Here is a 22,277-nt window from a genome sequence, read left to right as displayed (position 1 = left end):
GACTACGATTTCTCTGACTTTTTCTTCTTCTTGGACTTGGACTTCTGCTCCTGCTTAGACTTGGACTTCTGCTCCTTCTTGGACTCGGACTGCGTTTTCTTGGACTTCTTCTTGAACTTGGACTCGAACTTCGAGAAGAAGGAGAAACGGACGGTCGAATAATGTAAGGGCTAGTGGTTACATTAGATTTGGCATACGTGTGGAGAGGAAATTGAAGTTCGAAATCGTCGGGAAGGTCGACTTGGTTTTGAATTTGTGAAGGTAGAATATCGTCATAATAAATAACTTCGGGTGTTCCAAGAGGTGGAATTTCCTTCGAAACATCATCCTCGTTAGGATCATTCATTCTGACTTTATTTCAATCGAAACACGGATCCGACGACAGGATCTAAGTTATATCGCATAGAAGCTCGATACGCATCTTGAACCGATGTGCAAAGAATATATTCCAAAGGTCCGAATCGTTTCTTTTCTAAAATAATGGGAAGATCGACCGTCCCTGCTCGATAAAAAGGCGTGAGGGAGACAATTTCATTCAATTGTAACACGTTCCCGTGCTGGAATTCCCTACAACAGAGATAATCGATCCATTTCTGAACGAGTTTCTAATAAGCACGAGCTTCCGCGGACGTTTTAAAACACAATTGCCAGCCTTCAATGCGATCGATATGATTCAGCATGTAATCAAAAGCTGTCCAAAAATGAAATAACAGTGACGACGTATTCCGGAAGGACGTGAGATCGATTAAAATCCATGACATGTTTTCTAAGGGAGTCGGATCGGGATTCTCGGGACTGATCCATCGATCCAGGGTAGGACTAGGACCGATCGAAAGAGCTTTCTTGGACTCTTTAACTTCGGGTAGATCCGTTTTGTAAAGGAACGTCTGTTCCAAATCCATCAGCTGTTTGGTTTTTTCCATATACCTTTCTAAACTTCCCGGGAAATGAAAATAGGATAAATAGGAACACGTATGGTATCGATCGATAAAAATCATGTGGCTCGTTAAAATGACGAGGTGTTGAGCCGTTTTAATGTCGTGGTGTAAAACGGCATGCGGAAAAGGTTCAATGTAGAATAATAAATCGCACGTGTTCGTGCTCAATTCTTCCGGTTTAATTACACGCACATGAGGGGAAGACGGGTACGTATAAAAGGGACAAATGACAAAAATGGTGAGGTGGGATAAATGTTTGGAAATGTAATCGTTGATCACATAGGGTAATCGACTCAGGTTCCCAAACACAATTGTTTTCTTGTGTTGGAGAAGGTACTGAAACAATTCGTCTAAATGATTCATTCTTTGCTCTTCTTTTTCTTTTTCTGAAATAAATGAAAAAAAAATATTTAAAAATAAGGAACCATGAATTCAGAAACGATTATGAAACAAACTGTAGCTTGCATTTCTTGGTTTTTGAATGAAACGTTCGGTCTCTCGATTGCCGATCGGTTCAACCAAGAAATTCAATGTTGGCCCGAGACGTGGAACCGGTTACGCGAATGGTTAGTTCATACGCCGATGCAGAATCCCAAAGACTGTATTTTATCGTTTGCTCAAACTCTGCCTCAGTACGAAACGCTCCAGGCCTCTTTAGAAAATTCGCTCGCTATTCACGAAGAATTTTGGAATAAAGTATTTACTAACTTGAGAGTTTCCCAGTCGCTTTTAGGATCCCCATGAATATTTCGAAGCTAGAACCGTTCGGTATCTTTGCTTTAGCGGGCGGATTACTCTATTCCATTTGCGTGTTGATTGTGCATGAGGAAGAAACTCACTTTAAATTTCATTTCACGGTCTTAACGCTCGTCATTTTTCTAGCGCTCATGGCCATCACATCTTTCAAATATTTAAAATACCGCTATCAATGTGAGAGAATGGAAGATATAATGTCCGCTTTGAAAATTCAATAATAATAATAAGAAGAAGAAAAAAGCACTTCCATCATGAATTTTGTCGAACAGTTATACGAAATGACGTTGGATGAAATGGCCACTTATTTAAGTGAGAAAGATCCTATTTTCCGGAAATTGTTCACTGAATATGTGGAGTATGCCAATTTATTACCCGAAGAACAAACTCAAGCCGAAACGCTTTACCGACAATATTTTCCAAAATCGGAGGATACTCTCGACGCGTTTATTGACAATTGGCGACGGTTTAAATTACAGTATCGTTCCGACAATGGCCGACAGGTCGAAGAAGATGTCGAACCGGACGAGGTGGAAGTTCGTTCTCAAAAAGGTGGACCTTGTCCGGGTTTCGTCTTTGATCCGAAGGGGAAACGACTTTACAGTCCGAGAGTCCTGAAACCGTTCAAATCAGATCGCCGGCCAAATGAATTTGATGTGTTCAAGTTTCTCATGGACAAAGAACGCAATCATGAAGTGTATCACCTAAATATTGAACCGAATGCCAATGAGCTGTATTTAGATATGTCTTATGAAGATAGACGCAACATAGACACTCGAGCAGATCAAGCGCTACGGAAAATGGCGAAAATGGTGACCATCTTAAATCAAAATTGCCATTATAAAATATTGGATCTCTATAGCGAAAGACGAATCACATAAACTAAACGCGAAAAGCCAAAGAAACAAAAAATATGTTATTAACATACCTGAACAGAAGCTTGTATTCAAGCACAGACTGATTTGAAGTGAAACTGGGATGGTTTAAATAAATAAGTGAAAGTTCATTATTGTAAGAAAATGGTGATGTCTGGTCAATCGAGTTGGCTGGGAAAATTTCTGAGAGCTGAGAAAAATATTCTCTAGTAAAAAAAAAAAAAAAAAAAAAAAAAAAAAAACTTTTTGTTAATTTTTATCATGTCTTCTAGACATGATAAAAATTAACTCTACCCTCCTTTTCGTTTTGAATGATGTCAACATGTGTCTAAAAATAGATTTCCAAGAAAAGTATGATTCATTCTTAGAGATCTATTTTTAGAAACATGTTGACATCATTCAAAACGAAAAGGAGGGTAGAGTGAATTTTTATCATGTCTAGAAGACATGATAAAAATTAACAAAAAGTTTTTTTTTTTCAGCTCTTGGGAAATTTTTTTCTAGTTGACTCTGATCATTCTTGTTCTTCCTTCTTGAGTGGGCAAGATGTCAATAAAAGCAGTTGTTGGTATATTTCTTCTTGGATTGAAGTTACGCCCGTCCATCACGTTGAACGTGTTTATGAATACGAGTGACTCATCGTTATGTATGAAAGTATTTCTCTGAAAGATTTTGGATTCATCTTGGGTAGGTCTTGTCATATTTTTTTTTAATTAAATCATTACTTTTTCATAAAAATGCCTCCACCTAGCATCAGAGCTATAATATGTAGCATTATATTTCCGTAAAACATCCAGTTGCGTTGATTAAAATGTTCGGCTCCTGTTTGGGGTGTCGCATCACTGTAAATAGCTGTTGCCAGGTAGCCGAAATTGAGTAACGAGACAAATACAATTCCTAATAAGATAATTACCATGATAGGCTTTGTATCCATCGTGATGTATTTTTGAATCTAGTCTTTATTCTCTTTTCGGTTACACGTAAAGTAATAAACCGACCATTAGTATATTGATCACATTGACAACCGTTGGAGCAATGAGCAACATTTTATTGTTGGCCCAGAAATCGCTCGCTGTCGTTCCTTTGGTCGTGACTTTATTCGGATCAGCAGCATCGTAAACGAAAGCCACACTGCCGTAGGAGAGACGATATACGATGAGAGCCATGATGACCAGTGTTGTCACCAGACATATTAAAATGGTTATGGCGAGAGTCGAACGAAGATTAAAACCAAACATTGTTTTATCCACTAATGATTCCTTTATTATGTGATTTCTTGATGGACTTGTCGATACCATTGAAGAAGATTGAAATGAAAAGGGGTCGATTGTCCCGAATAATAGACGAGTAAATTTCGGTACATGAAACATTGGAATACGTAAAGAAGAAAAAAACAGAGTAGATGAAATAATATCATGATGGAAACGATTCTTGATCGTTCATCAGCTTGGATTCCTTATCAGGAAGAATTTCTAAGAAATCAGTTGACGTATCCCAAAAATATTATTTTTACAGCTCAACTCTTAGACGCGCATTTACGATATGTAACGGAACATGTTTATCCCAATTACCCCTCGGCAGAAAAATTCAACGTGGATTCTTTAAATGAGGTGGATTGGGCTCATTCCGTGATTCTGGTGAATCAAGACAGACAATTATTAATCGCTCCTGAAGCGGTTAAATAGCTCGTCAACCTTGATCGGCGTTTACGGTACCATGAAGCGGCCGAAACTATATTCCATGGATTTCATTTCTTTCCTAAACTCTTCTATATATTTCAGTTTCGATGGATCGTGTTTCTGGTGTTGGTTGCGTGGTTTATCGAATGGAGAATAGACATTCAAAAAAAGAAATTCTTTTAAGAATATGGACCCAAATAAGAAGGTTTTTTTCCTATGATGGAGTATAAGCTTGGATCCAGTCCACAGCACTGACTGACGATTTAAATAGTTAAGTGAAAGTTTATTCTGGTTAAAAAAGGGTAACTTCTTGTCCACATCGAATTGAAAAAAAAAAAAAAAAAAAAAAACACTTTTTGTTAATTTTTATCATGTCTTTAGACATGATAAAAATTAACTTTACTACCCCTCACCCCTTATTTTGGTTTGAATCAGGTGTCAACATGTTTTTAAAATAAATTTCCAAGAACGATATGACTCATTCTTTTGCTTAGAAATCTAGTTTTAGAAAGTGTGAGACATCATTCACAACAAAAAAGAAAAAGGGGGTAGAGTTAATTTTTATCATGTCTTAGACATGATAAAAATTAACAAAAAGGTTTTTTTTTTTTTTTTTTTTTTTTTTTTTTTTTTTTTTTTCAGCTTTTAGAAAATTTTTCCAACTGACATTGTCATGTTTTGTTACTAATGGACTTTCGTATTCCTAAGCTTTTTTTTTCATTGGTTATTTTTCTCCTTTTCTAGGTGTTCCGATCATTTCAAAGTCAGGCGTAGATGCAGTTGCATGATTCGCTGCGATCGCCATTAATATACTTGTCACGTATTTACTGACGACATACATTTGCTGCGTGAAACGATTATACAAAGGGTTGTGGACTTTGAGAGGTTCCTTCTTTGACAATTCGTCTTGAATCAAAAACGAAACGCAGTGGAGTTCCGTGGATACGTTCGTATCGTCTGCTTGCAGAGTTTCTTGGAATACGGCAAAAGCCCGATTCAAATCATGATCGGTAACGAGTTTCGTTAAATATGGAGCGATATATTGATCGTGAATGACTTTCCCGATCACGCCATTCAACATGTCAAAGATGGAATTAAACGCCATCAATTTTTTTAACTGAATTTCCGAATAGACGCATGTTTTAGCGATACTGTACATTTTTAAAAATCCTTCGTAGCCTTCTGGAATTTCGGTCGTTGAATCTAGAACGTGTTTACTCATGGGCAGTTTTTCAATGACTTTCCGTAGATAAGAAACGAGATATTTTTCGCGAGCCGTTTCCAATTCTCGATTCATTTGCTGACCGGGATCTGTGTGTTTATTTTGAAGCTCTAATAATAGAGACACGTCCGACTCTTTAATTCGTTTATGGGTAGGTTCTTCTTCCTCCTTCTCCCCCTCTTCATGGTCCATTTCCTTTTCGGATTCTTCATGAGCGCGTTTCATTTTTATTTTGATTATATGTCTCCCTTTCTTTTATTTTGATTTTCTCTCTCTTTCTCTTTAAAAGAAATGACCTTTTTCCAACGCTTTCGTGGGTTCTCCTTTAATATCGGGAAAGACGGCTGGATCTAACGTCGCCGCATATGTTTCTACATAAGGAGCTCGAGCAAACGTGACATGCCACATGCCTTCCTCATTCGGTTTCATCTGAATACCGTTCGATCGAAGAAGGTTTGGGAGGGTTTTCAACAGTAAATGGAAAGGATTGAGAACGACATGGCCTTGATAAATTTCGGGAACGCGTCGATCCTCCTCTGAAAAAAGACATACGGGATATCGATACAGGAGCGTGTAGGCGTTCGCGTGTTGACTTAATTTTCCATCCAGTTCTTGCTCGATCAACTGGCAACGCGTGAGCTGGTTTTGTCGAATAATGGTTTCGTAGCACGTTTTAACATGAAAAATAGGATCTTCGTGGCAGTGACGCGTATGATCCGTAAAGGGAAGGTACTTAAAAACATATTGCATGTAGTCAAAAGGCCACGTTTCTTCGATTTGTAGACGGTGTTTCTTGGATTGGACCACGTAATAATTGAAAGGATAGGATAATTGAGTCGGGTCTAAATTTTCAAATTCGATGAACGCGACCGGCGAATAATCAAACATGTAAAAATAGGCAAACAGTTTCACATGATGGATCGGGGAATCGGGTTCGCTTTTAAAAATATTCGCGCAAGCATTATAGCCCTTATCGTTATTTTTCAAATAATAGGGATGATCGAGTCGCACCCCAATATTCCCATACCTCGGATCACACACACAACTTCCAAATTCTGCATGATAAAAAGTATGTTTTAAAGGCTGACCTGTAAAAGCATCGAAGGAACAGGGCTGCTGGAAGTAACCGGGTTTTTGGAAAGACGCGAGATACTTTTCGGAAAATACGGTCGGATCCCATACGTTGTTTTTTTCTTCTTCCTTCGAAAATGCTAATCGTTCGTGAGCGGTCATTTCTTCACACCCGAAACCTTGCAAAAGCGGCTTGTATCCAAAATCGCAAACACATTTACCTTCTTTCAAAGGATCTTTGTCTAAACTTTCTAATCGGCCGTAAGGTCCGCAAGCAATGTCCATATCACAATTCCCCCCGCGTTCTTTTTGCGTGACGAGATGAGGGTATTTACAAAAACAGGTCGCGAATTTCAATCCTTTTTGATTCACCAGAACCCACTCTCCCGTAGCTGAAGAACAAGTGGAATGGGGAAGGAGTTTGGGAAGACATTCACCCCGAAAACATATTTGATCGTCGTCACAATCGGTTGCGTGAATACAAGTCGAATAAAGCGTCGTCCGCTGAGGAGGGTGGTAAGAAATGGATTGCCAAGGATGGATTGTAGTCGTTTGGGACTCGTTTCGAAACAGGTAGATCATGATCAGGTAAAGATAAAAGACGAGAAGAAATATCCAAAGCGTCATCTTCTTTTTTTCAATAGAGGTTCACAACTTTTATTTTATCGCCTCGATCTTCATGCACCAGACCGGCATTATCTCGTTGGGCCCCTATTTGTTCAAAATATTGCAAAAATTTATATTTGGTTTGTAGATTCTGGATCGATAATAAATACTTTCGAACACTGTAGACCATATCGTTTCGTTGAACCTTCACCATTTTGACAGGGTCGTCCATTATTTTTTAAATTACTTGTTTACGCCAAACATTTGATTCAGTGCATCCTCCGTGGAGGTTCCTGGACCCCCCTTAATAACACTTACTTTCCTAGCATTTGGATCCTCTATTGGGTCTTTAGGAAGTCCTCTTGTGTCCATCGGTAATTCTTTCTGTTCCGTTTTCACCTTTTCCGCGATCGAGGTGGCTATTAACTGAAGGAGGAGAGGTTGATTAAAATTGCGGCAAGGAACGATTTTGTTCAAATATTGATTGTACTGAGGATCAATATTATCTTTTCGGTGTATAATGCTGGAAAGCATATGATCGGTAATCACAAAACTGTTACTCAACAGCGATTCCGATAAACCTCGATGAATAAACATATTATGAGGGGTGAGATAGGGAAGTTGATCCATTTCTTTTTGAGCCATCTTGGCAAAAAATCGGTAACGTCGTTTGGATAATAAATGTCGACGATGGATTTTCCATAAATCCATTTCTAAATGCTTTCTTCTTATTTAAAAATGAGTAACGGGTTTGAAGTAATTGGGAATGCCGATAATTTCGGGACACTTCTCTTCCCCTTCTTCCATCTCTTCGACTACAGGGAGGGAAAGAGGAGTTTCGATATCCAGATCGGTCGAGAACAGGACAGATTCTTTAAATAAGATAAATTCGCGAACTAAACCTCCTACCTTGTACGAATTTTCTCCGAAAGTGTACCGGTTAGAAATTTGAAGGTTTAGAATACCTAGAAAAGAAGTCGTCGTACCAAACATATTTTCAATCGAACACTGAAAAGTATTTTTTAAACCCTCTCCATTAAAGATCCGACTCTTTCGTATACACCACGTATTTCTATGAATTTGAAATTTATCTTGGGCTCCTTTACAAGCAGAGCAAAACGCGGGATCGCACCGGTCCATGAAAAAACGACAATTCTCCGCAAATTTGTGTTGCGGATTCTCTTTCATGCTTTCGCCAATTTTAGTTAAAGGAGCACACAGTCGAGTCATGAACGAAGTTCCTGTTTTATTATTCTCCCCCGGTTTCAAATACCAATAACCAGCCACGAGAACATTATAGCAATTTTGTAAACCAATAATGTTTCGGATGTGAACAGTATCTTTTCGAGTTCCTTTGGAAAATTGAACTTTTTGTTGACAATGTGTCTCGTACAGCGGATCGTGATTTAAAACATCTTCCCAGTCGGGACATATTAAGTTGAGAGCACCTTGACGTTCTTTTAATTCGTCGATAGCTTTCTCAAGGATGGGAGAAGAAAGAATATTCTTGATAATCAACGAATAATCCATTCTTACTCAATAGATTTCTTCTTTTCGAACAAAGTAGAATGTAGTATCTTGGTTATTAGACTACTGGCCTTAGGAAATGTTACCTCTTCAGCAGCACAAACTGATTTGAAGCGAAAATGGGATGACTTAAATAGATAAGCGAGAATTCATTCTAGAAAGAATTTTGCAATGTCTTGTTTGGTTGATGAAGTCGAGTGGGAAAAAATTTTTTGTGAGAGCTTAAAAAAAAAAAAAAAAAAAACTTTTTGTTAATTTTTATCATGTCTTTAGACATGATAAAAATTAACACTACCACCCTTTTGTCTCTGAATGATGTTTTACCATTTCTAAAAATAAACTATGACTCATTCTTTTGTTGGAATTTTATTTTTAGAAATGGTGAGTCGTGTATTTTAGAAACATGATGCTGAGACATCATTGAAAACAAAAAAGGGGGGTCATTAATTTTTATCATGTCTAGAAGACATGATAAAAATTAACAAAAAGTTTTTTTTTTTTTTTTTTCAATGGTTGTAAATTTTCCTGACATATTTTTTCCAGCCAGATTTTCAACCGACCTTTTCCCAATCATCATTTTTTAAAACTGGCTTACTATTGGTTTGTTTAAAAATGACGTCATTGCTTCAAGAACTATATACACATAACTTTCTCGTACTCACTTCTCTATACGGAATAGGGTTCCCAGCTGACATAGCAAAAACCCTATCTCGCTTCATCTACAACTCTCGTTGATGATCTATACAAAATTGGGTAATTTTTTGCACGACTTTATACAGTTCTTGATCACGGGGATCTATCTGCTTGTACGGCTTCACGTGAATTCTTAAATCATAGCGCTCGTCCATATTTTCATTGACGTTATCATCGACCCCAATTAAAAGAATGTCGTAATCGTACAAGACTCTGATATGTTCCGAACATTTTGAAATATTATACTTTCGGCACGACTTTTCACATTGCGTGCGGCCAAATATCCGATACGCATATCGTGCAATATCGTGCAATGAACTGTTGATAACTCGCTCGACATAATCATCCGAACCTTTACTCCACAAAATGATATCGATATTGCAAAGACGTAAAAACTGGATCAGGAAATTGGTTTTGGGTCGAATTTGAAATGTTTCTCCTTCAAAGTATCCAAGCGTCTCATCCATATCTAAGACACAGACCACCACCATCTTTCTTTTTTAAAGAAAGAAGAAGATGAGTCGATCCACCACTCATACTATTATTGAACACGTGAAAGAAATTGTTTATTATGCTCCTTCCAAATGTCCTTGGCATTTTGATTATGCCTGTTTTCTCATTTTAAATAATTTCAATCAAAGACGATTCCACTGCCTGTTTACTTCCCACTCGATGCAATGGAGATCTTACAGTGCCAGCAGCTCTTGTGACTTGCCCGAACATTTTTTCGATTTGATCCTTCTTCATCGACAATTGAGTTCGGAGTATGTGTTGCCTTTTGCAACGCATTTCCGAGAACGTTCGGGATATACAATAGGTCTCTTTGAAATGAATCCTGGACTTTATAGTGCTCGCATTCTTCAACCGGAATATTTAGCAGAAACGTTTTACACGTTCATTGTTTTCTTGTGTAGTATTTGTTATCGACTCGGAGGAACGGCTCCCGTTTTAAAATTATGTTCTTTTGTGTACACGGACCATCATCCCGTGCTCGTGGATATTGGAGCTCTGAATGTGGAAAAGAGAGAACGCATCGGTCATCGAGAATTTTTAAACGAGAAGAAATGGCATCGGTTCTTGTAACGACGAACGACTCGAGACATTATTCGGTACGTGAAACTCATGCATCCGGATTATTTCAAGAAGAAATGTCGCGGTCAATGCATTCTCTCCGAGAAAGTTGTCTTCAACGATGTAACGCATCAACTGATTTGTAAAAGTCGACAACGCAGTCTGGCCGAGGTTTTAGATACTTTTCAAGAACTCATGCCCCATGAGCCTATTCGTCAACTCATTCGAACGTGGCTTTCTGCGAGATAAACAAGAAGATGGATTATAAACAACTCGTCCTCGATTTATTGAAACAGAAAAAATATCCCATTTTATTGGGTTATGTGGTCATGGATATTTATTACAAAGAGGTTTATAAATCAGACGGGAAAGTAAAACGATTTGACTCCCCATGTTTCGAGTTGAATCAAAGATATTTAGAAGAACCCAATCCATATAAACTGGAATTTATCACTTCGGACGAGAGTAGTAAATTGGTTATTCGACGACAAATCGATCCTAAAGATTTTAATATAAATCAATATCCGGAAAAATGTTTTCGTGTTAAACTGTCCAGTCACCATCTTGCTGAATTTGATATGTTTAAATACAAGATGTTCGAAGAACAAATTTATAATTTCATAATGTATCTGAATAGTAACATTCCTGCCATTCGAGAATTTTTGAACTTAACTCACGACGAAAGTACTCGATATTTACCCCAGTCCATACGACTATGGGTGTATAACTATAAAACGGCCAAGATCACTCATCAAATTATGGATCCCGAATATTTTGGACCTCGATCATCTCTTTTACTGGAAACACGCATGATTCAAGGTTTATTGTCACCGTGCACTTCTAAATCAGTATTATTGTCCCTTCGAGATGATTATGCTTGGAAGAATCATACCGATAAAGCCATTTTACCGTCTTATGTATATGATTACGATCCTTATAATTTATATTATTCGGATAACTGGAAGGCTCTTGTCCCGCTGGCTTTTAATCCGTTAGAAAATCCCATCATTTGTTAATATTCCAGTTGCAGCACGTACTCATCGTCTTCACTCCCGTCACGAACAAAATTGATGTAACGTTTCGTTTGAGGATCCTTGTAGCGACAGACTTGGCGAATACCCCGACAAATAGATCCCGGCAAATTTAAATCTCGATCCATTCCTCGAGTCGGTTTTAGAATCAGACCCGATTCGTTTGTCTCGAGGGCTTTTATAAACTTTTGATCGTAGCCAACACGAGCTTTGAGTTTGGACTTTCTCTTTCTCCCTCTTTTTTTGGGTAGAGGAGCCAAGTAATGCCGAATGGGTATATCTATACTCGAAGAGCGACTTCGGAATCGATTTCGGACTCTTGTTGGACTTGGTGATCGACTTCGGACTCTTGTTGGACTTTGAGATCATGTTCGGACTCTCGTTGGACTTTGAGATCGACTTCTCGATCGACTTCTAGAACGTTGACGTTGAGATCGACGCCGCATATTTGGATTTATTTCTACTTTATTACGGTTTAAGAAACGTTTTACATAGTCTTGGACACGAGGTTCTTCACTCATAGCGTCATACCAGTATTTTCCCGGAATGATTATAAATTTATCGTCTCGAAACTTTATAAACTCTTCTGGACTATAGCGGGGAAAACATTTTTGTAAATGAGACAAGTCGAATAAAACGTGCCCCAACGAACATGTCCCTGTCAATTCAGAACGACGCACGTTTCGATTTAATTTCTCTTCTAACACTTTTTGAACATACTCAATAGGAACTTTGGAAGGATAAGACATTTTTTTTTTGCTTTATATTCCCCAAATGACTTGTCCATAGAAATATAATCGGAAGAAAACTGAATCTCGAACGTGCTGGTGTGTATCATAGTAAGCGTGATCGTATAAATCAAACACATCTAAATGAGCCAAGGCATGTAAAGTAAAAATGAATAATAATTGCCATGTCGTTTCATTACGATAAAATCGAGTTTGATCTACATTGACCTGATTAGCATAATAGGTGTTCATATTGATCGTGCCCCTGTTTCGATCTACTAGCATCTTGTTCGAAGTGGAATAGTTTAAGCAGTAATTGCGATGAATTTTAATAAACTCGAAAAGATTAAAAATAACGTAGACGGGAATTTTTCCTTCCTCGGTTTCGGTTTCATTAATATATAACTGAATAACCTCTTTGGGTCCTCCTGGCTCTTCACAATAATACATGGACATTTCGTAACGGTCCAATCGACGAATTGGATTTTCCAAGATACGATTGAGAATCGAGACCCATCGTTCAAATATGAAATGGAATTTTTTAAAATCGATCGTGGCCCAATCATCCATGATTTTAAAGCATGCCGTACAAGCATCTCGCCAAGTATTAATTTTAGACTGAAGAGCCGTTTGACGACAAGATCGACGTTCTTCGTGTTGATCAACTCGTCTTTCCATATCCTTATCCTTTGTTTTTTGTCCAAAGAAAAAAAAGATGGCTGAAATGTATATATTCTTGATGATGTTTGGTCTCTTTCTATTTTTCTTTCCTACTTCTGTCATAGAATCGGATTCCATCCCCATGAACGAATCTATACCGCTTAAAGATTGTCGACGAGAAAAAGTCTGGTGTGTGGTTACATGTGATTTTCTTTGCACAGACGGGGAAGAAATGCAATGTGTTCGAGGACTCTGTATGCCCAAACTGAATCCTTACCCGTGTCAAACTGAAAAAGTGGGTATGATTATTCTTACCGAAAAAAATGGATTCTATCAGTGGTCGTGTTACTGTACGGATCCAGCTTTTTACAATGGACCGGATTGTGGAGAATTGGCGAAAGACGTTTGTCAAAATGGTACATTTATCTATAGAGGGTTCAATCAGCATGAATGCATGTGTCAATTTCCACAAGTAAAGGCTATGATTCAAGGAAAACCTCAGTGTGTGCATAGGAATATAGCTCGGTTTTATCGGGATCGGTAATGAACTGGATCATTAAAAAATGTACGTCTGAAAATGTCTCAAATTTTTTGAAAAAACAAACCGTGACTCTATCTTACATTGGGTGCAATTAGAAATTACCCCTCTTTTCGTCCGAAAATGATGTCTCACAATTTCGAAAAATTGAAGACATCAATTTCGGACGAAAAGAGAGAATTTTTTTTTACCCAATTTAATCGACTTGATCCTTATGGTTTTTTAATTATCCAGACTCTCACTTATCTATTTAAACAATCCGACATTCCCTACAGATCAGTCTGTACTGCTGAAGAGGTAACATCTTTCAACGCAGCTTCTACGTTATGACAAATGCTTCAATAAAGGTAAGAGATTTTTCCTTCTTAATTATTTTTCGTTTTACTAGAAAGAAATGATTATCCTATTTTTTTAACCTATCTAAGTGTTTTGAATTCTACTTCAGATTACGAAGTGCTTTTGAAGATCCAATCTGATTATCTTTTTCAATCCATAAAAGCAATGCTCCCTATATTTTTTGAAAGTTTTTTAAAGAATAGACTCTTGTGTTACTGATTCCATCTCTTTTTTAGCTTCTTCTCGTATATATTTACGATATTTTGCAATTTTCATGGAACGTTTAATGATGGTATAGGAAGGATTAAAGGGTCGATACGGAAAATACTTTCGAAAGAATCGTTTTAATTTTCTTAAGCAACCATCTAATGATCGAGGGAAAAGTGGGCCGGCAATAACCCAAGCCAAAAATTCATACAAAAACCGATTACGTTGATCCCATATATTGGACGATGCCAATTTCTTTTCTGCATAATGTCGTCGAAGATCTGTTTCGTTCAGAAGTTTTAAAATTTCGTTTGCTTTTAAGTCAGTTTCAAGAATGACAATTATAAATAAAGCCATCTCTTCATATTCATAGCCATCTATAACTATTTTTCTAAGTTTTTTGAGATAATTTAATGTAAGAAGAGGACCTTGACATCTTTTAATATGAATTTGGTTCGAGCGCTCCCTTTTTTCACCGAGCAAACGGTATAAAAACACGATTTTATTTTTTATTTTATTATACGATTTCCTCTTTTCCTCAGTCAGATACTTTTCATATATCTCTAGTGCTCTTTTATAATGATATTTTATACCGTCACCATGTTTTTGATACCAATCATAGAATTCATTAAAATAAAATTCATACTTAGCTCGTGTTCCTTCCGAAATATTCATACGTTTAATAATATTTTGACATTCCTCCATCGACGGACATTGTTTGAATACTGTATTGTCAGGCTTATGTCTATGTTTAGGAAGAGCGTTATCCCAACATTTCCATCGTCTCATTCGTTGGTATTCTTTTTCTTTGAATCGAACGTTTGGATCTTTTCGCCTTTCTCGTTTTCTCCATCGATTTGCTTCTTTTACTCGTTCCAGTGACCAATAATGTTTCAAATATGCTTTTCTTTTTCTTTTCCTTTCAGATAAAGTTGTAGGTTCCTCAGTATCCATCTTGATTCCTACCCTTCATTATTAATTATTATCTATTCTTTTTCACTTCGTCTTATATTTTTTAATCTAATCCTTTTTTTGGTACCTAAAAAGTAAATTGATTAAAAAAATATAAGGATTCCATAAAACTTTTAAATTTTCCTTGACCGTAAAATAACAAAGATCCTAAAATCCTTACCTTTTAAATGTAGTGTGTCCCATAGGACAAACCGGTTTGTCCTATGGGACACACTAGATTTAAAAGGTAAGGATTTTAGGATCTTTTTTATTTTACTAAAAATTTGAAAAAAAGGTTTATACTAGAAGGTTTCAAAATTTTATTAATGATATTAAATTATTATTAATGATTTTTTGAATGGGTGCCAGGATCTGACGCTATTGATAAAGAAATAACTTAATTCATTATATATATGTCTGAAAAACAAATACCATGAAGGGGGAACATAGTTTTCCTAATGTTTATCTTGCTGTGTTTCATAAATCATGTAGATGGTCAGACAAATTACTAATGTAATGACAAATAAACAGTAAAGCTGAATTGTATGAATAAAAGGCATAAATGTCTTATAATTAGATCCAAAAACGGATCGGAGAAATGATTCATAACTCATTTTATCTTGTTCATTCCTTTCTCTCTAATTACATACAAGTTCTATCAATATCCTTAATGGATCCAAGATTCTACTTCAACTATAAAATTAACTCATCGTAAGATTTTTTACTTGCAGATACTCAAGGCAGTTTAGTCTGTTTATTAGAATTCCAAATACATTTCCCGCATCTGTTCTAACCAATGGATTCTGGATTTACAACGAGCGGTTTTTATCAGAAGCATAAAAGATTTTCCCCATCTATTCTCTAGCAATGGATTTTAGATTTTATTAGACCCCTTAGCGAATGTCAGTTCGGATACTACGCCAACTATAAAATCGGCTCATCGTAAGCTTTTCCACTTGCGGATACTTTCTCAGATGTCTATTTTCTTCTTTTTTTAATCCGACCCTCTCAAAAACAAAGGATAATGAATATTCATAAATACGCTACACTTTACAGCCAATTTCATGGCTTGCATTTAGGAGGATTCAATGTGATTCAAGATACGATTTTTTTTCCCTTAGCCCATATGCGGCTTCAACCTTCTGTGATTCGAAAACTCGCTCATTTCGATAAAGTCGTCCCGAGTCAGAAACCACTCGTTCTCGCCCTAGCCGCCTATTGTAAAATGTCGGACTTATCGTGTACCGTTTTTCTTCAACGCAATGCGTCATGGATCCTTCTTTTAGAAAACGAACGGGTCATTTTCCCCACGATCCCGAATTCATCGGAATCCTCCCACAATCTTTTCAAACTTTTCGCCACACCATTTTTTGTGAAAGATCCTAAAACGATCGAACGGTATTTACAAAATCCCGTGTTCGAAAACGTGTACCGCTCCCAAAATAATCATACAATTCTCTATTTAGACGAATGGGATATACCGTATCCAGGAGGACATTACTTTGATGATGATAACGGGCCCAGATTACATTTACCAGAAGATGACGGAGGAAAAAGGTATCGTCTTTGTTTTTTGTCCAACCAGGTCCATCACGAGAACGACCTCGTCCATAATTTCATCAACGAATGGAAAGATCGACCGGACGTTTATTACGATCCTCTGAAAACGCGAACGGCTTTTCCGTCTTCCTTTATTGAATTTTTACCGTCCGTGAATCCTGAGAAACCCATCCCGTTTCCCATTGAGTACAATAAGAGTACAGCGCTCATTCAAAAACAATGGACGTATCAGCACAATCCTCAATATATTGTCCAAGATATTTTGAATACGTACGATCAGAGAAATTCGCTTGAGAAGGTCGGACTCTTGATCGAATACCCGTTTCAAATCAGGTTCGAAAATGCTACTCGATCGAATCCTAACGGGAAATGCATTGGACTCGTCGTCAACGGTTCTGAACCGGAAACGATTTTATATGTTCGATCCCCGTATCAGCGGTACATGGAATATCAAGCCATCCCCACGACCGTGCACTGGATTCCTATTCTTTACGAACCAGAAACCACGTATCCACTTCAACCGGTCGTACTCTGTTCGACGATCATCGGGTTTGAATACAAAAAGGCTTTCTTATGTTTAAGTTATGTCATGCTCGAATCTCATCCGAAACAACCTGCTAATAGAAACACAGCGTGTCTGTTCCATCCCGTCACAGATGTGAGCGAATTGACGTTTCTCGAGAGTTACGAATACGATTGTCAGCATGCGCTTCACCGAGTTCGATATGCTTCCATTCCTCATGATTTATGGTGTCTGACCAAAATCGAAGAAGAAAAACCAGTTCCACTTGCTAAACCCTATGCTCATCTACCTTACCTGGTTCAATCATGGCTGGAATTTTTTCATCAGAATCGTTCCACGGATCCAGAAATCAGGTACGGCAATCTGAAACTCTTTCAATTGGCTCTAACTTTGGCTCGACATAAAATATGCTTTTCGGCCGAAACGGTCGAAACCGAAGAAGAAGAAGGTATCATTGTACCAAGAAATTCATCGTCCCCGATCGTCATTCGCCTAAGTCGGGAAGCTCGAAAATTTCTCGATATTGTCCGGTTAAGAATTGAATTTATGGAACGACCAGTTTCCTCTCCATGTGTTCTGTTGTAAAGAGAAAAAAAAACGAAACAAATATCTGTAGATTGAGAGATGGTGATTCCCTTAGCTCAGCTAGGAACTCAACTCACAAGAAGTGCGAAAGTTATTCACTGATATACACAATTCTTGAAACGATGACGTCATCTTGAAATGTCTTGTGAATCGACTCGGCTGGAAAAAATTTCTGAGAGCTAAAAAAAAAAAAAAAAAAAAAAAAAAAAAAAAAAAAAACTTCTTGTTAAGACATGATAAAAATTAACTCTCTCTTCTTTTTGGCTGGGAAGGATGTCTCACCGTTTCGAAAAACAAACCGTGACTCATTCTTGCAATAATTGCCATGAGAAAGGATGAGTTATGGTTTGTTTTTTCAAACCGTGAGACATCCTTCCCAGACAAAAAGAAGAGAGAGTTAATTTTTATCATGTCTTAAGACATGATAAAAATTAACAAAAAGTTTTTTTTTTTTTTTTTTTTTTTTTTTTCATCTACAGAACTACAGAAATTTTTCCTAGCCGACTCGATTGGCAAGACATCTCAAAATTCTTTCTAGAATGGACTCTCGCTTATCTATTTAAACATTTCAAGTTTTACTTCAGATCGCTCAGGAGGGTTGAAGAAGAAGCATTTCGTAACTTGGAGATCATATTGTATTCTTTTCCATTTCGGAATTGGTCAAGATTCGATTAGGAGCAGCAATCAAGTAATCATACATCTGATTACATCGTAGCAAATAATCGACCGTGATCCAATTGAGTTGAATATTCACAATCAACACTAAAAAATAGAGTATTTCAACGCGAGTTATTTCGTACGTCATATCTCCCCGTTGAGCGAACTGGTCGGCTATCTGATCTATTTCCGTAATGATAGTAAAAAAGTTCAGTGGATCCACGACCAATTCTGTATTCCATTGAATTGTAAATGGAAGTACGAGGTTTTGTTCACTCAAAAAATACAAATAGCCGTATTTCTCTTTTTCTCGAAACAGCGTTTGAATATAGTCTCGCACCGCTTCCCGTACTTCTGGATCGTGCACCAGTTCGAGCGTGACGAGGCTCGTGAAGGGCGGAAATTTATGAAATTTGATATATTGAGGTACCACGGTATTCAGTCGAGGACGATATTTATGTTGAAGAAGGTGATCAATAGGAGTCTTTAAGGATTGAAGTGTAACGATATCCATCTTTTCTTATACGAATTTCCAAATAATAAGGCCGATGATGACAAGAACGATTCCCAACAAGATTGGTTTTAGGTACGGTATATTACCCAAAACATCTAAAATACCACTCGTGATGGAACCCGTCACGTCTTGACTGAAATGCGTTAAAGCTTCTCCGATCGTGGGTCGACGGCATTTCAATTCTTGCGTCGGTGAACAATCGTGATATTGACAATCACATAATCGACAACACGTATCCTCTTTCTCGTTGTCGTACCCTTCACACGCATTCCATTGCTGAATAGGAAATCCCGTGCACGATTCGATCCCGTGAACAGGTTCGGGTTGACAACAACTCAATTCTTTAAGTTTACAAACCATGTCCCCTCCGTTGTAGAGAAAACAGCCCGAATTGTCCCGGATGTATTGGTTGACATATTGAGAACCGAGCGCTATGGCCGTCACCCCTCCTGCGGTCAGAAGAGCTTTCTTACTAAACACTTTATCAAAAGCTTTTTGAAGGGGTTTATTCTTCGCGACGACTTTAGCGACCTCCCCTGCTCGTTTGACAGGAATGTCGAATTGTTTAAATTGTTTAGCGACTTTGCCTCCAGACTTGTTAAAAAATCGCATGTCTCTTGACCCTTGCCGGATTTTCAGAAACCAAGACAATGAACGAATCCAATTGTATTTTTAGTAATCGAAAAATTCCTTGTGGGTCGGACAATATTTCGGCGTTTCGGAATATTCTCTGCCTGAACCATCTTCGAAATCCTTACGGATTACAAATTTATTATCATCGAATGGAATCGGAATCGCATACCAAGGTCGTTGGACCTTTCCTGATTGTGAAGGAAAATTTCTCGTTTCCGAAAAATACTGTCATTTTACCGACACGCGAGTTCCTGGATAAACATTTCCGACCCGATTTACACGACGTCCAGTTGGACGATCTCACGTTTAAACTCAACCCGTGCATCGAGCACTATATCAACCACCTGTATTCTCAAGACCCGACCGACTTGAAACGCAATAACGCCATGGATGTGTTTGATCGGCGTTTCCATTACGAACTGCTACGGAATTTAAGTGTTGGCAACACGAACGAAATTGGTTTAGGCGTGAACAACACCACGAAGATGCAAGAAGAAATGATGGTTCATTTCAAGAGCACGCTTCAGAGACGTCTTTGCGGTTTATATCACTATATTAATAATTCAAATGTAGCGACGCTCTTCGACAAGATAAAGGTATGCGACATGGCGAATGGAGGTCTCTTTGTCGACCCTAAAACGGAATTCTCTCCTTTTTACAATTTCCTGCTGGCGCATTGTTTATTCGATTTTCATAAACTACCCAATTTAGACCTCGTTCCCGAAACCGTCATTTCGAATGTCGCGTACAAGAAAGGGGTTGGGTTTTATACGTTAGAAGATATTTGTCACCCTGAACCGATTGTTGTGATGGGAGAAGAAACAGGATCTTCGTATCTCTATCAATCCAAATGCATTACGTATCCCAAAGAAACGGCTTTAAATAAACAATTGACGAGAAAGGATTTGCCCGATAATCTCATTATGAAAAATGCCATGCAGTTTTCTGATACGCGGTTCCTAACTTGCTAAATGCGAAAAAGTTTGGAGAAAAAAATTGCTTTGGTTGGGGGTTAAAAGGTCAGTACAGAAAAATTTCTATTATGTAAAAAGGAAAAAAAAAAAAAATGGTAATATACCTTGACACAGAATCTGTTTTCATCATGTAGAAGCTTGTACACAGACCACAGCATTAAACGATCTGAAATGAAACTCGAATGGCTTAAATAGATAAGTGAGAACACATTCTTGAAAAAAAATGATGGTCTTGTTAATCGAGTCGGCTGGAAAAAATTTTTAAAATCTAAAAAAAAAAAAAAAAAAAAAAAAAAAAAAAAAAAAAAAAAATCTTTTTGTTAATTTTTATCATGTCTTTAGACATGATAAAAATGAACAATCCCCTTCCCTTTTTGTCTGGGAATGTTGTCTCACACTTTCTAAAAATAGACCATAACTCATCCTTTCTAATGGCAATCATTCCAAGAATGAGTCACGGTTTGTTTTTCGAAAGAGTGAGACAACATTCCCAGAGAAAAAGGGGAGGGTAGTTAATTTTTATCATGTCTAAAGACATGATAAAAATTAACAAAAAGTTTTTTTTTTTTTTTTTTTTTTTTTTTTTTTTTTTTTTTTACTATAAATCCTGATCATCCAGATCACGACGAGACCTGAGAGCGTACGGTTTATACGCAAATTTACTAAACTTGTTCTTTATAGAACTGGCAGAAACCTCACCTAAATAGACTGGATCCTCATTGCCTTTTACATCCTCAGCCTCCTTCTTAGGCTTCTCTTTCTTGAATGGTTTGCACAGATCTGGATTGATCTTGCTTTTGATGGGAACCTGGTCTGGATCCACCTTTTCAGTTTTGATTTTCTCTTTATCGAAGGTAGTGGAAATGGTTTCGTTAATAATATTTCTCGAAGAAGGTTCTAAAATATTTAACTGAAACACGGGTTTTTCGATCATATTCAGAGCATCTTCTTGAAAGAGAATCATATCTCTACAAATGCCTCCTACTCTACAATACAAAGCGTCCGTTTCGTAAAAGTACCGCGAATTAATTTTAATATTTAAAATACCAATAAACATATCGTTATTCACAAATTCTTGGTCCAGGGTTTCTTGAAACACGTTTAAAAGGGTCGTTCCATCAAACACTTTGGTTTTGCGTAAACACCATTGATTTTGAGACATCTGAGAATTCAGATCATTTCGTTGACTCATTTGCCGACACGCTTTACAGAGAGAAGGTCTACCTTTTTCAATGAAGAACCGACATTGTTCTGAAATCAGCATTTGGGAATGATCGGCGGCCACGGCTTTGGTAATGTCCACCAGAGGAGAACAGAGTTTACATATGAAAGAATGGGCATTCAGATTCCTCTTATAATTAGTAGCGCAGAGAACCCAATACCCCGCTACGAGAATATTATAATGATGATTGAAATCTTTAATATTTTCAATCTGAATATAACCTTTTTCTACGGGATGCTGGAACGGGATCGCTTTAGCTTGAAAATCTTGAAACTGAGGATTGTTGGCTAATATATTTTTCCATTCCCGGCTCACGAGGTTTAACGTTCTCGGGTTATTTTCAACGATTTCGTCAATCCCCGCTTTTAAAATCGGGTGCGCAAGAATACGATCGATTAACTCTGAATATTCCATAGTTTCCCTTTATTATTATTTTATGGACTTCTAAACATCTCGGTCTGTTTCCTCAATTCTTTCGCGTACCGGTCAATGATTTCAATCGTTTGATTCATGCAATAGGTTAAGAATTCATCTTTAATGTAGGCTGTATGCGACCCCTGCCAATCTAACCCTCCTGTCAGAGTTTGTACGTCCCATTTGATGTATTGCAATAAAACATCGGTCCATTCTTTCACCGTCATATTGGATCGAATGCTTCGATCCACGAAATCCAATTTATTCAGCACGGATCTAATATATTCCTCCGACGAAAAAACGGTTTTT

This window comes from Stegodyphus dumicola, chromosome 2 (genome assembly GCF_044657685.1).
Source record: "Stegodyphus dumicola isolate Sdum_Otavi_A_Nest chromosome 2, ASM4465768v1".
In the NCBI taxonomy this organism is placed as follows: domain Eukaryota; kingdom Metazoa; phylum Arthropoda; class Arachnida; order Araneae; family Eresidae; genus Stegodyphus; species Stegodyphus dumicola.
Note: the sequence above shows the minus strand (reverse complement) of the source record.